Below are 24,295 nucleotides of genomic sequence, written 5' to 3' on the forward strand. Positions count from 1 at the left end.
TTAAAAAGGAATTAATTAATCACCTCGATTAATTAATAGCCTCTTCACGAGTACATTCACCCTCTACATCATTAAAATTATTAATCCTTTATTCGTCCAATCAAATCATCTACGATCTAATTAAAGTCATTTAATTATGTTGATTATGCCATCGAGCCCCCTCCGTTAACTCCCTAACACTTTTCGCTGTCAACTGCCGTTCGATCTGCCTACCCTCATCTAATGAATCTCACTCATATAGCGCAGGCCTTTTGGTCGAACGTTAACTACCCAACACAAGCTGTTTGACTTTTCACCGATGCTACGTGTCATCCAATTTGTGGCATCGCGCAACCCTCTGCCAAAACCACCAACCTCTCAAAAGTTGCACGATTAAAACCATTACCACTTCCACTTACCGCCATCACTAAATGACAAAGTGTCCCATCCATCAACTAGCGCCATCTGTCCCTTTCACCATACCCACCAAACATTTTGACTTTGTGAATAAAAACAAAAATCTTCATTATTTTTTGTTTTACCGAAACAATAGAACCTCCTGTTCTCCATGCACACGAGAGCACGTTCATGCTGTCATCCTGCGTGCAAACCATCAACTCCAAGAAGCCGCTGAATTCCCAGTTGCCACTGCAGACCAGTACGCCTCATCCAGACTACACTCCAATACCATTATGTTTCCCGTGCCACCATAACCAGGTATTTACCCACTTCTACTGGAAAACCCTATGTTCATAACAAACCAAGACTGAATTGCTTTCAAAATTGAGTGTTTTTATCAAAATTTAAAGCAGTTCAATACTTTGAATACTCCCTAGAACAACCTGGTTCTCCATAAGATCCCTGAATTTCCCTCCCCACGTCCTTGAATACACAAGAACCAAGGATGGAAGCTCCTGTTGCCCTAAATGTCACGCCAATCACTACTCCCCACAGGGATTTGGACCACCTTCCCTTGGTCGATAGAGATTTTCAAATCAAGGACCTTACTTTTGATGAAACCCCCTTGAAGCTACACTGAAAGTATCAGGACAATATATGAACAATGCTGATAAAATAGGTCTTTGGGAATCAAGCCTACCTAAATATCAATTCCCCACTGTCCATATTTTCATAGATATTGTCCACCAATGCCATGCAAACTAGGACCCCAATATGAGAGCTGTAATGTCCCCTCACTAGAAAGTCCTTTTCACCATTACAGCTGAGTCTATAAATGAAATGTTGCAATTACAGCCTAGCCATAACCTCACTCCCCTTTCCATTACTGATTTACTTGAAAAATCTTCAAGGTTGTCCAGTTCCAAAATTAACCAAGTCAGTCAGACTTTCATTGAAGAAAAATACAGATCAAAAGACCCCCCTCCTTACATGTCATGCGCCTTTACTGGTCTGGGCAAGGATATTGTCACCATGTTTGCTTGCATTCTGGGTTTTACCACTAATGAGTATATAGATGAAATGACCTTTGCCTACATGTCTATTTTCACCCCTCGCCAACCTCCTGCAACCAAATTTGACTATGCTGCATTCATTGCTAATAAGGTGCATGACCAATTCATGAGATTAAAGAATGAGAGAGTATTTTAATATTCCTCAGTCCTGTATCATCTTTTCCTCTACTACCAAACTGATAAATTCCCTTTCTCTGTACAAAAGCTTGACACAAGAGGGGACCCTAGGTCAGTCATTTTCTCGACTTCCATTTTTCACTATTCGCTTTCTTCTCCCCATCCTTATACAGATTTTATTGATCAATTTGTGCATCCAGTAATTACCATGTTGATAGGAAGACCCCATCCCAGAATCAGTGATGATATTAAGAGAATTCTCCAGTTATCCAAGCAATACAAGGTTGGGGACTAGTACTTACACCATAACCATACTGAGATCAGAACTTATGGGTGTGAGTTGCCTCCCTTTAAATTGCCCAAATACCTCCCCATGCGATTATTTGCCCTAGAGTACTACAAGAAAATGATCAATTATGATGAAATCCACTTTATGAAGACTAAGAAGAAATCTTAGTTAAGGATAAAGGATCACCTAGGCCCATTTATTTGCAACAACAAAAAAGCAGGGAAATAGGCAGAGGAAATCCTTGAGAGATTGAGATTAAAAAAGAGTTTCATCTGGCCTTATGATCCTCATAGCTTCATCTGTGACAGAAGACAGAAGCATAAACTATCCCCCTACATCCATCATAGAATTCCAAAGATAGAACAATATGCAAATCAAAATGAATGGGTGGAGGGAACACTTATAGAACAAGATAGTACACAACTTGAGGTAGAAAATGTTTTGAAAGATTTGGAAAGAAGACTTGATCTAGATTCCTTTGTACAGGTTCCTAGAGAATCTTCACAGAGACCAACATAGGAGCATACTGCACAAACATCAGGACAACCTGAGACTTCAAGGCAGGGAGAAGATTCAGGGTCACGGAGTATTTCTGAGGAGTTGACCCAAACTAATACAAACATGGGCAACCCTCCAGTATTGCAGACCCCTCTTAATGAGGAGAGAATTCAAAAAAGAAGTCGGAATGAGGCTAGCCCCTCTACAGTGCCATTGGACTAGGTATATGTCAAGAGACAGAGATTGAATCCTCTATCTGAGCAGTAATATGAAGAGACAAGAAGTGACACAGCATAGACAACACCAGCAGGGGAGACACCATCTACCTCTCAAACACAGGCACTAAGCAGGCAGTAAAGTGTAGAAGTGTCACCACTAAGGACAACTGCAGAGCCAGGACTTGAAAGAAAAGTACAAAGAGATTAAAGCTAGGAATGAGAAGCTCAAAGCTCAAACCTATGCCCAATATCTGAAAATGGCTCCTACAAATCAGACAAGGTTGATGTCAGCCTTTGACATCAAAGAGGGAAAGATGCAGATGAGCTTTTTGAAGCCAACAATACAACAACCAAAGTCCATGGCTGATTATTTAAAGATAAATTTTGAAGTTCTTTCTAGAGAAATCCACCCAATTGATGAGATTGAGCTCCATAAGCAAACGGGTAAGATGGTTTATTCCACATTTACCGGTAAAGCAATCACTGCACATTAGTTGCAGAGTTCTCTGAGTAATACTGCAACACAGTTACAGTTGGAAAAAGCCTCTTCTTAGGCTAAGGACACCAGGATAAAACATTGGAATATCTGGTGATTGAGTTGGGACATGATCCCAAAGATGTTAAAGCAGCTGAAAGATTGATAAAGAAAAAGAATGATGACATTGTTGCACTCAGGAAACAACTCAAACTCCCTCCGTTCCTACATCCACAAACTGCAGAAGTAATTGAGAAGCAAAACGAGGAAGAACTTATGGACTTGGTCTTTAAGTTGAATGAGAAGTTGAAAGAAATAGGGCAAGAACTAGAAAAAGCTTTGTATTCCAAACAGGGTGAGCCGACCACCATTCCTCATACTGTAATACCCATAATTTCTACAACAGTGCCATCTACTATTACAACATCTTTGGCACCCAACATTTCCCTAGCAACAACTCTGCTAGCAACAACAACAACAAGTACATCAGAAGCAGTAGTAAATTCAAAAAAGCAAATAGAGGACTTAATAAAGTCCATTGAGGAAATGAAAATCCAAGCAACTGAAATAAAGAAACTAAAAGAAATGGTTACCAACTTGGAAAACAATTATGAGCTATCACAGATTAATTACACTGAAGAAGAGAGAAAAAATAGAAGGATGACTGAAAGAATCGAGACATTATAGAAGGACTTGACATTGGAAAAGCCTTTGAGAGATATTAGAGAGATTTTATGGACTAATATCATTGATTACATCAATGATATTTGGTCTTCTATCCAGATCATTTTTTAACGGACTGAGTTAGTTAAACTAGCTACAAAGGCTATACAGAAGGCCAAGGAAGAATTGGGAGAGAAACCTAAAGAGGCAACCCAATTGATCAACTTCTTGAATGGAAAAAGCAGGCACCAGCTGGAACAATGGGATATGAAGGATCGAACTGCTACTATCCTTGAAATTAAGAAAGTTCTTATTAAAAAGAAATTAATGCTTAACCTAGAAAAACGATGTCAAAGTATTCAAGAGGACATAGATGATTTTATGTTAATATATGACATTCTAAGGGATAAAGGACTTCCAAACCCACTGGTCATAAATGACAAGCTGATGACTCATGATGACTACATTGAGAAACTGCACAAACAAGCCAGAAATCAAGCCAACTCTTCCACAGTGAAAGCACTACCTATAGGAAAAGTGTTGTATGATGGTTTGGAAAATCTTTTCTATATTGAGCATGAAGTGAAACACCTGTTTACCATCCATTCCAATTTTTCTATGTACACTGAAGCTGACGAAATATACAGGAAATTGATGAAGATGAGGATACCAAAGGAAGAATGGTGGACCAATATGACTGATATCCTATAATTTACTATGGTAACTCTGAGGTAAATAGAAAATATTTACTGAGGTAAAGTCTAGTAAACAGGTAAATAGTATCAGGAATAGATTAAGAGTATCAGTAGGGAAAAGTAAGCAAAGATCCAACACACAATTACTAAAGAAACAACAAGAGGTAAATGTGAGTTTCAACCTCCAGCTCATTCAAAAATAAAGGGACAACAACAATCAGTTTTCCATCTATCTTTATCTTTTTGTAAAAGATATTTTGTATTCCCTATAATAAATCTCATGTGGTTATGAGATATTTTTGATGTAATTTTTGTATAAATACTTCTCCATTCGAAGTATTGTGGGTGTATTCTATAACATCTCTGTAAATCTATGCTATCAAGCTAAGAAAGCTTTTGTACTCAAAGGTGGATTTTTTCTTGAAAAGGAATGAAAGTTGAGGACATTTCATCAGATTCCTGTGTAGTATAATTACAAATAAGTATTCTATCCTTGTGATTTTATGTGTTTTCTATACGTTTCAATGTTTCATGCATCTTAAATCTAAATGGTAAAATAGTCAAAGTATATCAGAATTAGCTTTATTGCTCTCTACTATCAACAGTCTACCATTTCTATGTTTTCTTCTAAACTATCTCAATAAAGGAATTCTTAACTGCTCCTCTATCCCTGTAGTTTTTCTCTAATAAGTCCCTGGTATAGGATTCTTAATTTCCCTCTGCTAGTTGACCTATCTTCTTTTCCTCTTTCGAATCCTAACTTGAGGTTTCTTGATTGCCCTCTAGTTTTGAGCAGAACTATCACCCATTCAAGCCCCAAAGTTTGTCCTTACTCTGCTATCTTACCTGTTGAAATCATACCTCGGCAATTTGACTTAATCCAGTGAATTATCCCTGATTGATTCCATATCCCAATGGCCTAAAAGCCTAGTTTTCCCATTTGTTGCATAACTCCACCACTCTCAAACAAAACAACCTCAATAAACATTAATACTAGCCTAAAATCTTTTCAAACATAGCTAAATCATAAAGAGAGAGCCCTCTCTGGACTTGGGTGGGCTAGCACCTGAGTCTAAAAGTTGGTTTGTAGTTACCTTGGATCCTTTCCTTCTTTTAATAACTTCTAAGGAAAATCTGAGTGATAACATAGTGACGACCATATTGGGGAAGAACTAATCCTTAGTTGAAACAAACCCTTAAGAAACCTAAAAATCTTAATTTGAAATATCTTAAAGGAGTGATAGAAGTTATTTTGAAACATACATAAAAGAACAGCATTGAAAAGCTTGAAATCTGGCTTCAAGAAGAACTCATTACACCAGGGCTAACCCTGACCCAAATCCTCCCCCTGTGTTTGAAAATCCCAACCTGATTCCGAGAATCATTAGAACACAAGAAAGTTCATTGAGTGCCAGACCTTTGTTCAGATCACATTCATGTCCTGTTGAGTGGCTTTTCCTATAAGATCTTCCTTTTGACAAACACTTTGAACTCTCTCTGTTTAGAACCACATCTGACAGTGAGCTATTGGACCTGGTCCAAGATCCAGAACTTGTCAGAGAACTTGAAACCCAATGAGCCAATTTGTCAATTGATCAATATCTGCAGAATTCCACTCAGTCATCTCTTACCACCAATAGAACACGTGAAATTTCTGAAACTACTTCTCTTTCTGTTAGTCCATCATTATTTCCTCACTCTTCCGAAATCCATTCCACCCCTCCCTTCATCCCTTCACTTCCTCTCCCGCCAATCATCACCTAACATCCCATTACCACCTCCAGTTCTTCCTCTACAACCCAAACACCTCCTGTTACCCCAACTCCCGTTCATATTATTACCCAACCTAGAATCATTGCCAATAGGTATGCTCCCCTTGTGATGCATGCTCCCCTAGGTGCCATGCCTCAGGAATATCAGAGTAAAATTACTACTTTTGATGGTACTGGAACCTACATAGCTCAGTAGGACACTAATAAAATGACTGGCTATTTTGAGATACATGAAATTGACATAGTTGACGTTCAAATGAAAATCTTTGTTCAGAGTCTAACTGGGGAAGTTAGAACTTGGTTCAGATCTTTAGCCCCCCAAAGTATAGATAGCTTAAGAATTCTCTACCAACAATTCTTGAATAGGTGGGAGAAAAGGATGGACCCCCTATAGATTTTATCTGAATATGAGAACCTTAAAAGGGGACCTCATGAAACCATTCAGGACTATTGCACAAGGTTCAATAGTGTTTATAGTGCCATTCCACTCAACCTTAAACCCCCACCTGGTTTATACTTGATCAAATTTCCTCATGGATTTGATTCATATATGGCTTTCCAGTTAAGAGAAAGGAACCCCCCACTCTGGAAGAAATGTAGAGCATAGCAGTAAGTGTTGAGGCTAACCTAGTTTCCAAAAGAGCCAAAGCTAGGAATGAGAGAAGAATATGTACAAAAGAAGAAAATAAACCCTTTGAACAAAAGATGGATGCTATAGTTAAAGGAATGGATAGATTGTTGGATAGACTTGAAATAATTGAAAGAAAAGCTCCTTGGGATGGCCAGTAGGTTAATTTAGGGAGAAATCCTAACTTTAGAAAAAATTAGAACCAAAATGTTGGAAAGAATATTCCTGACTAAAATATCAGACCACCTTTCCAAGAAAACTATGCAGAGGCCTCCCAATCAGAAGACCCTAAACAAGACACTTAGATAAATTTAATTGGTATAGATGATCAGGAAGCTATATTCCTAACTCAGGACGACCAAAAGTCCCATGTGCTGCAACAATTCCAAACCCAAACAGGAGAGTCATTTGATTTCAGACAGGGATATGACTCTGATATTTTTGAGGTGCATAGCAGTATAATTTAAGAAGCATAAAAAGTACCGATGCCCCGGAACCAAACCAAAAAGCAGGTCCTAATCAAACTAAAAAGGGTAAAATAGTTCCAGTGACAAAAACACTTCAAATCCTTTCCAAAACAAATCAAAATCCTTCTAGTCCCACCATAGAAGATGTCTCTGATAATCATCCAAATAATGGAAAACCTTCCACTTCACTTCCCTCTAAGGAAACAGTGGAAGAGTCTCCAAAGATTGGATTAGAAAAATTAGCAAAGGATGTCCCAAATTCTGAAAGAGAAGAAAACATAGAAAACATTGTTGCTAGAAACCCAAAAGTTCAAACAGACAAAGTAATCCTTCCCTTTAATCTTGGAGCACAGGTGGCCAAGCTTAAAATTTCAGTTCCTTTGAAAGAACTAGTAAAACATGATGCTTACAGGTCTCAGATAAACAAATCATTAAATATCATTGAAAATGAAGATTTTGTAAATCTCTTTGATGACTAGCCTGAGTTGATTTTTGACCCTGAAGTAAATGGGAAACCAATGGAAGGAGGGGTACCACCTTTCTATGTCAGTCTCAATATCCATGATAAGATTTTGCATAATGTCATGTTTGACTGTGATGCATCGCACAACCTCATGCCCAAGTCTGTTATGGAGAAACTTAACTTAGACATCACTAGACCCTATAGGGATTTATTTTCCTTTGATTCAAGTCAAGTTAGGTGTTTAGGACTTATTAAGGACTTGTGCGTTTCTATGCTCCAATCCCCTGCCAAAAATATACTCATGGACATTGTTGTAGCAGATATCCCACCCAAGTATGGCATGTTGTTGTTCAAATCCTGGGGTGCCAAAATTTAGGGGTCTCTACAATTAGACATGTCATACGCAATCATATCTCTTTTTGGACAACCAAAGAAGCTATATAGAGAAACTTTAATGAAGTATGTAGTGAGTAGTCAGGAAAGACCTCAAAACTTTCCTATTTACTCAGTGCATTCTGACATAGATTCCTTTATTCTCTATAATGCATAAACTAATCCAGAAGATACTCCAAATGATGTAGCAGTAGAACCAAAATAAATTGTAAAATAAAAGTCAACTATCCAAATTCAAGAGATATCAAATGACAAAGAAAATCCAGATACCTTAGCTAAGAAAGATTCCACTACTCCAGATACAAATTATGAACATGAAATCTTATGGCATTTGGAATTTGATGGTTCAGTAAACAAATTAGGTGTAGGGGCAGGGGTATGGATATATAGCCTAGAGAATGATCATGCAGAGGGACACGCCTAAAAGTTAAATTTCAAATGTACAAACAATATGGCAGAATACGAAGCACTCCTGCTAGGCCTCAAGCTAGTCAAAGGATTAGGAGCTATAAGGATATCAATCATGGGAGCTTAAAAACTGATAGTTAAACATATTAATGGAGTTTACATAGCTAGAGACCCTAGATTAGGACTTTACAGAGGTACAGTTGTAGAAATCCTTAACACTTTTTTAGAAACCAAGCTTGCAACCATTCCTAGAAAATATAACATGCAAGCTCATAGCCTGGCTATGTTTGCTAGCACCTGCAAATTGCCTTTTCAGCCTAATCACCAATATACTGCTGAGGTTAGGCATAGGCTAGCTATACCTAAAAATATTAAGAACTGGCAAGTTTTTGAAAATGATAAGCAGATTAATCACTTTCTAACATTAGATGAAGAATTTGCTAGCATTAATATAGATGTAGAGATAGTTTTAAATTTTGATCATACTAATGAGTTAAACATTAAAAAATTGGAAGAAAACTCAATAAACATGCTTCACCCTACTAAATTCATAAAAATAGATATTCAGGACTTAAAGCAAACGGATATTGATGAAATAATTGATGATGAAACAGAAGTCATAAATCTCAAAGATAATAAATTACCAAAGGGATTAACTCCTTTGCAAGACTTATTTGACTCCAATGATATTCCTAAAAAGCCTAAGATGGAGCCCTTGAAAGAAGACATTGAAGAATGCAACATACGAAATCAAGAGAATCCTAAGCTGATAAAATTGTCTAAATCATTACCCCCTGAGGAAAAGCTGAAATATGTTGAACTTATGAAAGAATTCTAGGATCTTTTTTCTTGGAGTTACAAGACTTAAAATCCTATGATACCAGTATTATACAACACACTATCCCTCTGAAAGAAGATCAGAAACCTTTTAGGCAAAATCTAAGAAGAATTAATCCTGTTTTGTTACCTTCCATTGAAAAAGAAATAAAATGAATGTACGAAGCAGGAATCATTACCCCCATTGGGTTTTCAGATTGGGTATCTAATCTTATCCCTATAAGAAAGGAAACAGGAGAAATCAGACTATGTGTTGACCTTAGAAACTTGAACAAAGTCTCACTCAAAGACAACTATCCCTTACCTAAAATGGATCATATACTGCAAACAGTAGCAGGTTCCACAAGGATTTCACTTTTAGATGGATTCTCGGGTTACAACCAAATTTTAGTCCATCCTGATGACCAAGAAAAAACCACATTCACAACACCATGGGCACCTTCATGTATGTCAAAATTCCACTTGGATTGAAAAATGTTGGAGCCACCTTTCAAAGGGCAATGGATATTGCCTTTGTAAAGGAAATCCATGACTTCCTGCTTATATACCTTGATGATATTACAATGTTTTCTAAGTCAGATCAACAACACCTGGATCATCTCAGGCAAGTTTTTCTTAAATGTAGAAAATATGGCATTTCTCTGAACCCAAAGAAGTCTTTATTTGGTTTGGAAGAAGGAAAACTATTAGGCCACATTATCTCCAAAGATGGAATCCAGATTGACCCAACCAGGATTGAAGCCATCTTGCAAATATCTCACCCAATAAACATTAAAAAACTTCAGGCATTTTTAAGATTTTTTTTTTTTAAGAAGATTCATCTCTAACTTCGCTGAACTAATTAGATTATTGAATAACATGTTGAAAAAAGATTCAGCTATTAAGTGGATAGTAGAGGCTAAAAAATAATTCGAAGAAATAAAATTAGCCTTAACTCAAACACCAGTCCTTACAAGCCAAAAATTTGACAGAGACTTCATTATCTTTTCCTTTGCACCAGAACACACCATAGTTGCAGTCTTACTACAAGAGGATGATCAAGGATGTGAAAAACCAATAGCCTTTTTCAGTAAATCTCTTAGATATGCCTCATTAAAGTATAAAATAATGGAGAAACAAGCTTTTGCTTTGGTAAAAGCTATTAAGGATTTCAGAGTGTATATTTTGTATTCCCATGTAATAGCTTATGTTCCCAATGTTGTAGTCAAAGGTATCCTGACACAGGATGGAGTTCATGGCAAGAGGGGAAATGGATAGCTGCTATTTTAGAATATGATATAGAGATAAAACCTACCAAGTTAATTAAAGTTCAGGGGTTGGCCAAACCTATGGCAGAAACAAATTGCCAAGCCCTAGACATAAATCTTATTGCTGAACTGGATAATGAACAGGAGATGGCGACTCCACAAATCATCCAGTCCTTTCTAGATTCCCCCTGGTATGTTGATATTATATATGTTCTACAAAACCTACATGCTCCTCCAGGGTTATCCAGAACTAAGAGTAGGTCTTTGAAAATGAAAGCTTCGAAATTTAGCATTATGGATAATACTTTGTTTTGGAAAAATCATGAAGGTATTTTGTTGAACTATTTATTAAAAGAAGAATCTGACAAAGTACTCCAGGAATTTCATCTAGGGGATTGTGGTGGACATCTCTACTGGAAGTCAATAGCTGACAAAATTCTAAGAGCAAGATTTTACTGGTCAACCTTGTTTGTAGATGTTAAAAGATTTGTAACTTCCTGCCATAAATGCCAGATCTTTGAAGGCAAAAGAAAACTTTTACCCTTGCCTTTGAAACCTATTTCCATAGAAAAACCTTTTCAACAATGGGGTCTTGACTTCATTGGAGAAATCCATCCACCCTCTTCTTCTTAGCATAAATGAATACTCACTGCAACTGATTACTTTACCAAATGGATAGAAGCTATTCCCTCTAGACAGGCCACTGATAATGTAATAATAGGTTTTCTAGAGGCTAATATTTTGTCTAGGCTTGGTTGTCCTGACAAAATCATCACAGATAATGTTGCAACCTTCAAGTCAAAGAAAATGATTGATTTCTGTCACAAGTATCATATAACATTTGGTCATTCCATAACTTACTATCCTCAAGGGAATGGACTTACAGAATCCTCCAATAAAATTCTAATGAATATTATCAAATAACTATTGGAAGACAATAAGAAAACTTGGAACAAGAAATTAACCAATGCTTTGTGGGAAGATAGGCTTACAACTAAGAAATCGATTGGAACCAGTCCCTATGAGCTAGTGTATGGAATGGAGGCAGTTTTCACCTCATCTTTAGGAGTTCCAGTCATGAAATTACTTCAAGGAGCCCAAGTGGAACCAAATGATATATAGAGGAGAATTAACCAGATTATTCATTTCCAACAAACCAGGGAGGAAGTATACAATAGAGCCCAAGTACTGCAAGAAAAACTTAAGAAGATTTTTGACAAAAGGACTAAAGCAGAAGACTTCTATCTGGGAGACAAAGTGTTAAAGTGGGATTCAAGAAGAGAGGACAAAGGAAAACATGGGAAGTTTGACTTCCTGTGGAAAGGTCCATACATAATCTATGCCTTCAGAGGAAATAATTCATATTTTCTTAAAGAATTATATGGTGCAGAGATCGAAGGAGGACCAGTTAATGGTCGAATGTTAAAGAACTACATTGATCCTAGTTTCTAATCTTACCATGTTTTAAAACTCTATATATTATATCCTTTTACAGTTCAGTGTTGATTGGATGGTAAAAGTTTTGAAGTTGAAGCTCGAAGAGAAGGCCCTAAGCTTCAGAAGTATTACTGTTATACATACAAATAAAGCAGCAAGAAAAGGGAGATTTTCAAAGCACAATCAAAGTCTTTCAAAGGCCATTGATCTACAGTTCTTGACTTTCCACCAGGAAAAGCCATCCCCAAGGGGAGCCACTATTATGTTCCTATACCAATAGGTGTCATATATCATGATTGACTTGGTTTAACTCTGAAATATGTGCATATACCTTTGCTTGTTGCAAATTTTTTCCATATTCAAAATTAAAAATTAAAAAATGTAAAGAGGGTATATCCTAGAAAAAGAATAAAAGGACAAAAAGAATGAAAAGGTCAAAAAAAATAAAAAACGAAAACCAAGAAAAATAAAAAGACAATGAAAGTGTGAAAGTCAAAATTCCACTACTATTTCACTTTTTGTATAAATGATTGTGTGCAACTTGTTACTTATGCCACAATCCATGGTAACCAAATAGTTTAATCTTGGTTATTCCATGTTTTGAATTTCATGCTTAGAGATAGAGAATAAAATCTGAGCAAACTGTTTAATCTTGGCAGATAAGTAGATAGGTAGAGTCAATAAAAGGAGCTCAACAGTTTAATCTAAGCACTTGGGTGTAATAAGGATAGACTTAGACAGATTTCCATTGTAAAAGAAAAGAAAAGGCTTTGATAAGGGTTTGCCAGTTTAAGTGCACCCTAAGAAAAGAAGAAAAATGGTAGGATAAGTAGGTATGGTAAGTAGATGAATGGTTGCAGAATTATGTATGATGAATGATTATCCAGATATCAGATCATATACTTTCATCATCAAAAGCACTTAAAGATATGGATGATAATGAAAACATTTACATCATAGATAAAAGTCAAACTAATTAACTTCCTCACTCATTTTTCCCTAAATTTTAGTAATTTCCCATAAGTACTAAAGGCACCAACAACCTGAAAGTTAAAGGGGTTCAGAGAATTTCTCTAACTTCTGGAGGGACTGGACCCTTAGCCCAATAACTTGTAAGATCTAAGTGTTGAAGCCCCTTCATCAAGATTCACCCCCTTCGTAATTCATTCATTCCCTTGAAATCCTTTTCCCAAAGTAAAATCACTTTTTTACCTAGGAAAAATAAATGGTTCTTTATAAAACCCCCTCCAAACAGATTTTAGCCTAAGTCATAATGTTGGATGATGAATGAATTTTAGGAAACATTTACTTAGCGCATTTTTTTTTCCATGGTCATATTAACTTTTAATTCTTATTATTTATTTAACTCTCGAAACAAATTTCCCTTTCCTGTATTATTAATAAAAATCCCAAAATAAATAAGTATCCCGTCTCGATGGTTTGGAAGATAAACCATAATAAAGTTAATTAAGTTGGATTAATTAATCGAACCATGATTAATTAAGAGCCAAAACCCCCGACATGTTAAAAACGAATTAATTAATCACGTGGATTAATTAATAGCCTCTCCTCCAGTACATTCACCCCCGACATCCCCGATATAATTAAATCAAATCATCCCCGATATAATTAAAGTCATTTAATTATGCGGATTATGCCATCGGGCCCCATCCATTAACTCCCTAACACTTTCCGCTATCAACTACCATTCGATTTGCCTTCCCTCATCCAATGATTCTCGCTCATATCGCGCGGACCTTTTGGTCGAACGTTAACCACCCAACACAAGTTGTTTTGACTTTTCGACAACACTATGTGTCATCCAATTTTTGGCATCACACAACCCTCTGCCAAAACCACCAACCTCTCAAAAGCTGCGCGATCAAAACCATTACTTCTTCCACTTACTGCCATCACTAAGCGACAAAGTGTCCCATCCATCAATTGGCGCCATATGTCCCTTTCACCATACCCGCCAAACATTTTGACTTTGTGAATACAAACAAAAATCTTCATTATATTTTATTTTACTGAAACAATAGAACCTCCTGTTCTCCATGCACACAGAAGCACATTCATGTTGTCACCCTGCGTGCAAACCATCAACTCCAAGAAGCCACTAAAGTCCCAATTGCCACTACAGACCAGCATGCCTGTTCCAGACTACACTACAGTGCCATTCCGTTTCCCATACCACCATAACCAAGTATTTACCCACTTCTACTAGAAAACCCTATGTTCATAACAAACCAGGACTGAATTGCTTTCGAAATTGAGTGTTTTTATCAAACTTTAAAGCAGTTCAATACTCTGAATTCTCTCTCTAGAACAACTTGGTTCTCCATAAGATCCCTAAATTTCCCTCCCCACGCCCTTGAATACACAAGAACCAAGGATGGAAGCTCCTGTCGCCCTAAATGTCATGCCAATCACTACTCCCCACAGCGATTTGGACCACCTTCCCTTGGCCGATAGAGATTTTCAAATCAAGGACCTTACTTTTGATGAAACCCCCTTGCAGCTACACTGCAAGTATCGAGACAATTATCTAAACAATGTTGATAAAATAGGTCTTTGGGAATCAAACCTAACTAAATATCAATTCCCCACTGTCCATATTTTCCTAGATATTTTCCACCAATAACATGCAAACTAAGACCCTAATATGAGTGTTGTAATGTCCCCTGACCAGAAAGTCCTTTTCACCATTACAACTGAGTCTATAAATGAAATGTTGCAATTACAGCCTGGCCAGGACCTCACTCCCCTTTCCATTGCTGATTTACTTGAAAAATCTTCAAGGTTGTCCAGTTTAGAAATTAACCAAGTCAGTCAGACTTTCATTGAAGAAAAATATAGATCAAAAGACCCCCCTCCTTACATGTCATGTGCTTTTACCTGTCTGGGTAGCGATATTGTCACCATGTTTGCTTGCATTCTGGGTTTTACCACTAATGAGTATGTAGATGAAATGACCTTTGCCTACATGTCTATTTTCACCCCTCGCCAACCTCCTGCAACCAAATTTGACTATGCTGCATTCATTGCTGATAAGGTGCATGACCAATTCATGAGATTAGAGAACGATAAAGTATTTAAATATTCCTCAATCCTCTAGCATTTTTTCCTCTACTACCAAACTAATAAATTCCCTTTCTCTGTACAAAATCTTGACACCAGATGGGACCCTGGGTCAGTCATCTTCTGGACTTCCATTTTTCACTATTCGCCTTCTTATCCCCATACTTATACAGATTTTATTGATCAATTTGTGCATCTAGTAATTACCATGTTGATATGAAGACCCCCTCCCATCATCAGTGATTATATTAAGAGAATTCTCCAGTTACCCAAGCAATACAAGGTTGGGGATTGGTACTTATACCAGAACCATACCGAGATCAGAATTTATGGGTGTGAGCTGCCTCCCTTTAAACTGCCCAAATACCTCCCCATGTAATTATTTGCCCTGGAGTACTATAGGCGAATGATAAATTCTAAAGAAATCCACTTTATGAAGACTAAGAAGAAAGCTCAGTTAAGGATAAAGGATCACCTAGGCCCATCTCTTTGCAACAACAGAAAAGCAGGGAATGACGCAGAGGAAATCCTTAAGAGATTGAGATTGAAAAAGAGTTTCATTTGGCCTTATGATCCTCATAGCTTCATCTGTGACAAAAGGCAGAAGCATAAACTATCCCCCTACATCCATCATAGAATTGCAGAGATAGAACAGTATGCAAATCAAAATGAATGGGTGGAGGGAACACTTATAGAACAAGATAGTACACAAGTTGAAGTAGAAAATGTTTTGAAAGATTTGGAAAGAAGACTTGATCTGGATTCCTTTGTACAGGTGCTTGGAGAATCTTCACAGAGACCAACACAGAAGCATAGTGCACAAACATTAGGACAACCTGAGACTTCGGGACAAGGAAAAGATTCAGGGTCACGGAATATTTCTAAGGAGTTGACCCAAACTGATACAAACATGGGCAACCCTCTAGTATTGTAGACCCCTCTTAATGAGGAGAGAATTAAAAAAAGAAGTCAAAATGAGGCTAGTCCCTCTACAATGACATTGGACTAGGTATATGTAAAGAGACGGAGATTGAATCCTCTGTCCAAGTAGGAATATGAAGAGACAAGAAGTGACACAGCACATATAACACCAGCAGGGGAGACACCATTTACCTCTCAAACACAGGCACTAAGCAGGTAGCAAAGTGTGCAAGTGTCATCACTGAGGACAACTTCAGAGTAGAGCCAGGATTTGAAAGAAAAGTAAAAAGAGATTAAAGCTAGGAATGAGAATCTCAAAGCTCAAACCTATGCCCAATATCTGAAAATGGCTCCTAAAAATCAGACAAGGTTGATGTCAGCCTTTGACATCAAAGAGGGAAAGATGCAGATGAGATTTTTGAAGCCAACAGTACAACAACCAAAGTCCATGGCTGATTATTTAGAAACAAATTTTGAAGTTCTTACCAGAGACATCCACCCAATTGATCAGATTGAGCTCCATAAGCAAACAGGTGAGATGGTCTATTCCACATTGACCAGTAAATCCATCACTACACATCAGTTGCAGAGTTCTCTGAGTAATACTACAACACAATTACAGTTGGAAAAAGCCTCTTCTTAGGCTAAGGACACCAGGATAAAAACATCGAAAGATCTGGTGATTGAGTTGGGACATGATCCCAAATATGTTAAAGCAGCTGAAAGATTGATAAAGAAAAAGAATGATGACATTGCTGCATTCAGGAAACAACTCAAACTCCCTCCCCTCCTACATCCACAAATTGCAGAAGTAATTGAGAAACAAAACGAGGAAGAACTTATGGACTTGGTCTTTAAGTTGAATGAACAGTTGAAAGAAACAGAGCAAGAACTAGAAAAAGCTTTGCAGTCCAAATAGGGTGAGCTGACCACCATTCCTCAAACTGTAATACCCATATTTTCTACAACAATGCCATCTACTATTGCAACATCTTTGGCACCCAACATTTCCCTAGCAATAGCTCTGCCAACAACAGCAATAGCAAGTACATCAGAAGTAGCAGTAACTTCAATAAAGCAAACATAGGACTTAATAAAGTCCATGGAGGAAATTAAAACCCAAGCAACTAAAATAAAGAAACTAAAAGAAATGGTCACTAGCTTGGAAAACAATTATGAGCTATCACAGATTAATTACACTGAAGAAGAGAGAAAAAATAGAAGGATGACTGAAAGAATCAAGACATTAGAGAAGGACTTAACATTGGAAAAGACTTTGAGAGATATTAGAGAGATTTTTTGGACCAATATCATTGATTCCATCAATGATATTTGGTCTTCTATCTAAATCATTTTTTAACAGACTAAGTTAGTTAAACTATCTATGGAGGCTATACAAAAGACTAGGGAAGAATTGGGAGAGAAACCTGAAGAGGAAACCCAATTGATCAACTTATTGAATAGAAAAAGTAGGCACTAGCTGGAACAATGGGATATTAAGAATTGAACTGCTACTATCCTTGAAATTAAGAAAGTTCTTATTAAAAAGAACTTAATGCTTAACCTGGAAAAATGATGTCAAAGTATAAAAGAGGACATAGATGATTTTATGTTAAAATATGACATTCTAAGGGATAAAGGACTTCCAAGCCCACTGGTCATAAATGACAAGTTGATGACTCATGATGACTACATTGAGAAACTACACAAGCAAGCCATAAATCAAGCTAGCTCTTCCACGGTGAAAGCACTACCTACAGGAGAAGTGTTGTATGATGGTTTGGAAAATATTTTCTATATTGAGCATGAAGTGAAACACCTGTTTACTGTCCAGCCCAATTTTGCTAAGTACAATAAAACTAACGAAATATACAGGAAATTGATCAGGATGAAGATACCAAAGGAAGAATGGTGGACCAATATGACTGATATCCTATAATTTACTATGGTAACTCTGAGGTAAGTAGAAAAGATTTACTAAGGTAAAGTCTAGTAAACAGGTAAAGAGTATCAGTAGGGAAAAGTAAGCAAAGATCCAGCACACAATTACTAAAGCAACAGCAAGAGGCAAATCCAAGTTTCAACCTCCAGCTCATTCACAAATAAAGGGACAACAACAATCAGTTTTCCATCTGTCTCTATCTTTTTGTAAAAAATATTTTGTATTCCCTATAATAAATCTCATGTGGTTATGAGATATTTTTTATGTAATTTTTGTATAAATACTTCTCCATTTGAAGTATTGTGGGTGGATTCTATAACATCTATGTAAATCTGTGTTATCAAGGTGAGAAAGCTTTCGTACTCAAAGGTGGATTTTTGTTGGAAAAGGAATGAAAGTTGAGGGCATTTCATCAAATTCCTGTGCAGTATAATTACAAATAAGTATTCTATCCTTGTGATTTTATGTGCTTTCTATATGTTTCAATGTTTCATGCATCTTAAATATAAATGGTAAAATAGTCAAAGTATATAAGAATTAGCTTTATTGCTCTCTGCTATCAACAATCTACCATTTCTATTTTTTCTTCTAAACTATCTCGATATAGGAATGCTTAACTGCTTCTTTATCCCTGTAGTTTTTCTCTAATAAGTCCCTGGTATAGGATTCTTAATTGCCCTCTACTAGTTGACCTATCTTCTTTTCCTCTTTTGAATCCTAACTTGAGGTTTCTTGATTGCCCTCTAGTTTTGAGCAGAACTATCACCCATTCAAGCCCCAAAGTTTGTCTTTACTCTGCTATCTTACATGTTGAGCTCATACCTCAGCAATTTGACTTAATCCAGTGAATTATCCCTGATTGATTGCATAGCCCAATGGCCTAAAAGCCTAGTTTGCCCATTTGTTTCATAACTCCACCACTCTCAAACAAAAAAACCTCAATAAACATTAATACTAGCCTAAAATCTTTTCAAACATAGCTAAATCATAAAGAGAGAGCCCTCTCTAGACTTGGGTGGGCTAGCACCTGAGTCTAAAAGTTGGTTTGTAGTTACCTTGGATCCTTTCCTTATTTTAATAACTTCTAAGGAAAATATGAGTGATAACGGCTATGACAACAACCCTCTAATGTTTTTTTCAAAGTCAATTTGGGAGCCGACATGAACTATCCTTTCAAGCCCCTTAGTGTTGTCACGTTATTTGTTTTGTTATTCTTATGTTTTATCCTAGTGTCACATCCTCCTAAGTCAATATTTCTTAAGTGTCATGTAATTGTAATTTTGAGTGAGCGATAATGTTTTCATGTTTAATGTTTGATACCCTATAATTTTAAGTGAGGGTGTTGATATAAATAATGTTTTAAGATTTATATTGTTTAATCACAATAATATCAACAAACATTCACCACTATTTATTAAAAAAATAAAATAAAAATGCTCTCCATGGAAAATATTTTAAATAATAATTTTGATAAAATAATATTTTAAAGACAATTTTGTTCTCATTTCCCCACAAGGGCCTCTATGAGGAAAATGAGTGGCGGGTAGACTTCCGTGTTCCCATGGACACACTCTCATGCACTACGTGGCAACATGCACACTATGACCTTAAAACTCAGAGTTAAATGATATTATATGACGTAAAGTACCTAAATCCTCTCCCTCAATGCAAATATTTTTTTCTTAAATATATTATATTTAAACATTGTCAATATACATACATTGCATGTGTTTATATGATTTAATAAAATTTAAAATTTATCATATATATTAAATATATTTATAAGGTTTTCAATTATTCTAAATAGATACATTAAAATAAAATTAACAATTTTTTTATTTAGCTTTTAAGGATATTTTAATTACTTATATTAATTGAAAATAAAATTAAAATTAAAAGATACACAATTTTTATACACATTATATATGAAGATTAAATCAATTATTACAAAATAAATAAATGGAAAACAAAAAACCACGATTTTGATATTATTACATAAATATTTGGTTTCTTTTTTTTATTTATTAATAACATCATTATTGACTAGTATATATAAAATAATAAATCTACATCAAAATAAACATTGCTACAAGCTCGAAACCAACACAATTAAACATCTAATGCTGATTCCACATACGGTGATGTGACTCGATGTGTACCGTGATGGTTTAATATGTGTGCTTCCTACACAAAAGCGTTAACATAACACTAATGTAACAAGGCACACATTTATGAGAGTTTCACCATTCAAATCATAACAAACCATGAATCAATACTATAGTGAATACAACACCAATTTAATTGTTCCACGTGATCTTAATAATCAAGAATGCATTTACAACAGTTATCTAAAACCAATACAGTAGATGGAAACTGAGAACAAGACTACAACTCTCCACCGAGCCGTAGACAGTTGTAGCCAAGCCTTACTTACAACTATCACTCTCGAGCCAGATTCCATGCTTGAGGTAGGGTGCTTCTGAGTAATTTTGAGTCAACCAACACATATGAAACAGGATGTCATAAGGCCCTCACACCCTTCAACCACCAGCTAAGCTCCCTATAACTCATATAGTTCGGGCAAAACATAGTCATGCCAACATTTCACTATGCAGAGAACTCCAACTCACTTTCACAAGAAGAGAGTCACTATCAAGAAGATTAAATAGTGGGCAAGCTACCTATGGGTAAAGAGATCACTTCTCACGGTGGTTCCTCAGTGATTCAAGTACCAGAGCTTTAGCCCCAAGGAAAATCCTAGTGGTTCATTGACCCTCACAAAAACCTGAGTGATTCTTACAAATCCAAAAAGTTCATTAAATCACAATATTACAGCCTTACAAGCAAGCCACGCTCTTTAAAACAATCACCTAGAATGCCTTCCTTAGAGGGTTCCTTAACTGGTACCCCATTTTCTTTAGGGCTCAATTCAATGTTCCATAGTACTTCCTTTAGTATTGTTACACAATAAATCTCAATAATGTGTTATCTTCCATGACCTTTATTCTTGTTTCTCTTTGTATACCCTAGAGCCTCTGTGTGTCCATCCATAAAATATTCCTCATTCCTCCTCTCCCAAAACTAACTGATTTCCTTCGCTTCCTCAAATTTCACGGAAACCCATGACTTGACAGTGCGGCCCATGCCCTCTTAAATTTGTGTCATTTTGTTTGCTTGTTGCTTGAATTGAAGGACACTTGGGCTAGTCTTTCCTTGTTTAGTTTAATATAATGCACATTGAATGCATTTAATTATTTCCACCCCATTGGGACTAATATTTAAAATAATCATTTCCTAAAGAAACCTTCTCCCAAAAGAAATGGAATCTGTGTCCTTTTCTCAGTCATTTAAAGTAATGACAATTATTTAAAAAAAAAAGGGAAAATTTTAACTAGGGCATATCACACCAAGGCATGAATAGGGCTCAACCTTTATCATACAATGCTTTTCTAACACTTTATTTCATATTACCAGGGGTGTTTAGTTGGCTTCTCTTGGCTCATATGATGTTGGCTTGGTTGTGGATATCTCATAACTCAACGTAAGCGTCTTTAAAGTCAAGCTTTACTTATCCCATGTGTTTATGGACATAAATTGGTTAAATTGTGGTTTCTATAATTTCTAGGATTGTGTCTCTTTTCTGAATTCTTTGGTTTGGGTTAACCTCTTGTGCCACGTGTTATATGTATGAACCATTTTTAGCTTGGTCCTCTCACCTATATGACTTCTTTTTTCCTACCATATAATCCATTTTTTCAATCCATTCTTTCTCTCACCTAATCCAGCCACACCAAAGGTACCACACCCGGGTTCATCCTTTTTCTTGTAATTGTGTTCAACTTTTTCTCCCCCACCCTCTCTCTTGCAATCCCTCTTGTTTTACTCCCTATCACCCCTTTCCCTCGAAAAATTATGCTATGTGGGAGGACTAATCCAACTTGTTGAGGGTGACGTAGAATATTTTCCTCTCCTTCTGAGCTGAGTCCCAACCATGTTGTCTCTACCTTGTAGATTCGTGCTCAAGTGTAAGTGTGGGAAATTATGGCCAATTGTGAGGAACCTTTTCCAAAAGTCGTATCTTGGTTAGCTTTGAATTGAAAACTGCTTACTTGGGACAACCTAGTCATAAGAGGATGGACTCGACCAAATTGGTGTGCTTTGTGCAAGGAAGATGAAGAAATCCATATGTGTTTATTTATGGTGTGCACATATTTAGAAAAGGTGTGGCAGATCCTATCAAATTCTTAAAAATGAATGACATGTTGGATTGGTAGGGAACTATGTGATTCCTTTTGTGCATGGTGTCTTGATAAATTGATGATCCTTTGTGATCATTTGCCCTATATATTTTTCTCTCTTGTGTGGAGCTACATCAATCTTTCTATTTTCCAAAATTCCTATGTTCCTCTTGAGATATGCGTGACCCATACAGTTTCTTTGGTTGGAGAATATAAATCTGACCCCAAATTTGCTATACACAAGAATATGATTATATTAGCCATAGAGTATGATGCATCTTGGGGTTCTTTTAACGATGCTACCCACAGACACCCCCCTCATTGTAGCATGGAAGTAGTGCTATATTTTACTCACTCTCATTTCATTTACATGAATTTATAGGTTTTTGGGAATTGAAAATTTCATTGAATGGGATAACTCTAGGTTAGAAGTCTCCAACGTCATACTTAACTTCCTTCTTATTGATATTCCTGTTGTTGAGGCCTCTTTTGATCATATTTCTTTCTATCACATCCTCCATGAGCTAAACATGGAAGCAGACATCCTTTCAAAACAGGTCCCCATCCTCTCATTTGGATCTATAGGGATGCAAAGATTTTGATCATGGTGATGCGATTGAGTCCATGAAGACCAATCTCTTTTTCTAGGAACATTTTTATTTCCTTTTTGAGATTTTAAGGAAAATGAAGGTAATGTGGTAGTATAAGAGACAAACTCCTTAGTTTTGTGAGGATGCCATAGGAACATCATCATTCATAATATATAGTAATTTCTTTCCTTGAAAAAAAAATACCATATTTTATTATATAAATTTATTATTTGAAATGTGTTTAATTAATTAAAAAATGATAGAAACAAAACGAAATATATATATATATATATATATTATTTATTTATTTATTTTTTATATAAAAGGATTGACTCTATTATCACTCAGATTTTCCTTTGAAGTTATTGGAAGAAGGAAAGGATCTGAGGTAACCACAAACCAATTTTTAGACTCGGGTGCTAGCCCACCTAAGTCCAAAGAGGGCTCTCTCTTTATGATTTAGCTATGTTTGATAGGATTTTAGGCTAGTATTAGTGTTCAAGGAGGTTGTTTTGTTTAAGAGCGGTGGAGTTCTGAAACAAATGGGAAAACTAGGCTTTTAGGCCATTGGGCTATGGAGTCAAACAGGGATAATTCATTGGATCAAGTCAAATTGCTGAGGTAGGATTTCAACAGGTACGATAACAGAGTAAAAGCAAACTTTGGGGCTTGAATGGATGATAGTTCTTCTCAAAACAAGAGGGCAATCAAGAATCCTCAAGTCAGGATTAGAAAGAAGAAAGGAATATAGGTCAACCAACATAAGGCACTTAAGAATCCTATACCAGGGACTTATTAAAAAAAACTACAGGGATAGAGGAACAATTAAGAATTCCTTTATCGAGATAGTTTAGAAGAAAACATTTAAATGGTAGACTATTGATAGCAGAGAGCAATAAAGCTAATTCTCATATACTTTGATTGTTTTACCATTTTAGATTTAAGATGCAAGAAACATTGAAAAATATAGAAAACACATAAAATCGCAAGGATAGAATACTTATTTGCAATTATACTGCACGAGAATATGATGAAATGTCCTCAACTTTCATTCCTTTTCCAGAAAAAATCCAGATTTGAGTACAATAGCTTTCTTAATTTAAGAACATAGACTTACAAAGATGTTATAGAATCAACCCTCAATACTTCGAATGGAGAAGTATTTATACAAAAACTACATCAAAATATCTCATAACTACATGAGATTTATTCTAGGGAATACAAAATATCTTGTACAAAGATATAGAGACATATGTAAAAATGATTGCTGCTGTCCCTTTTTTCATGGAAGAGCTGGAGGTTGAAACTTGAATTTTCCTCTTGTTGTTGCTCTAGTAATTGTGTGATGGATCCTTGTTTACTTTTCCCTACTAATACTCTTTACCTATTTACTAGACTTTACCTCAGTAGGTATTTTCTATTTACCTTATTTACCATAGTAGGATATCGAGTATATTGGTCCACC

The sequence above is a fragment of the Pinus tabuliformis genome, chromosome 9 (assembly GCF_031772625.1).
Source record: "Pinus tabuliformis cultivar Carrire ecotype Pingquan chromosome 9, CPIR1, whole genome shotgun sequence".
Taxonomy (NCBI): domain Eukaryota; kingdom Viridiplantae; phylum Streptophyta; class Pinopsida; order Pinales; family Pinaceae; genus Pinus; species Pinus tabuliformis.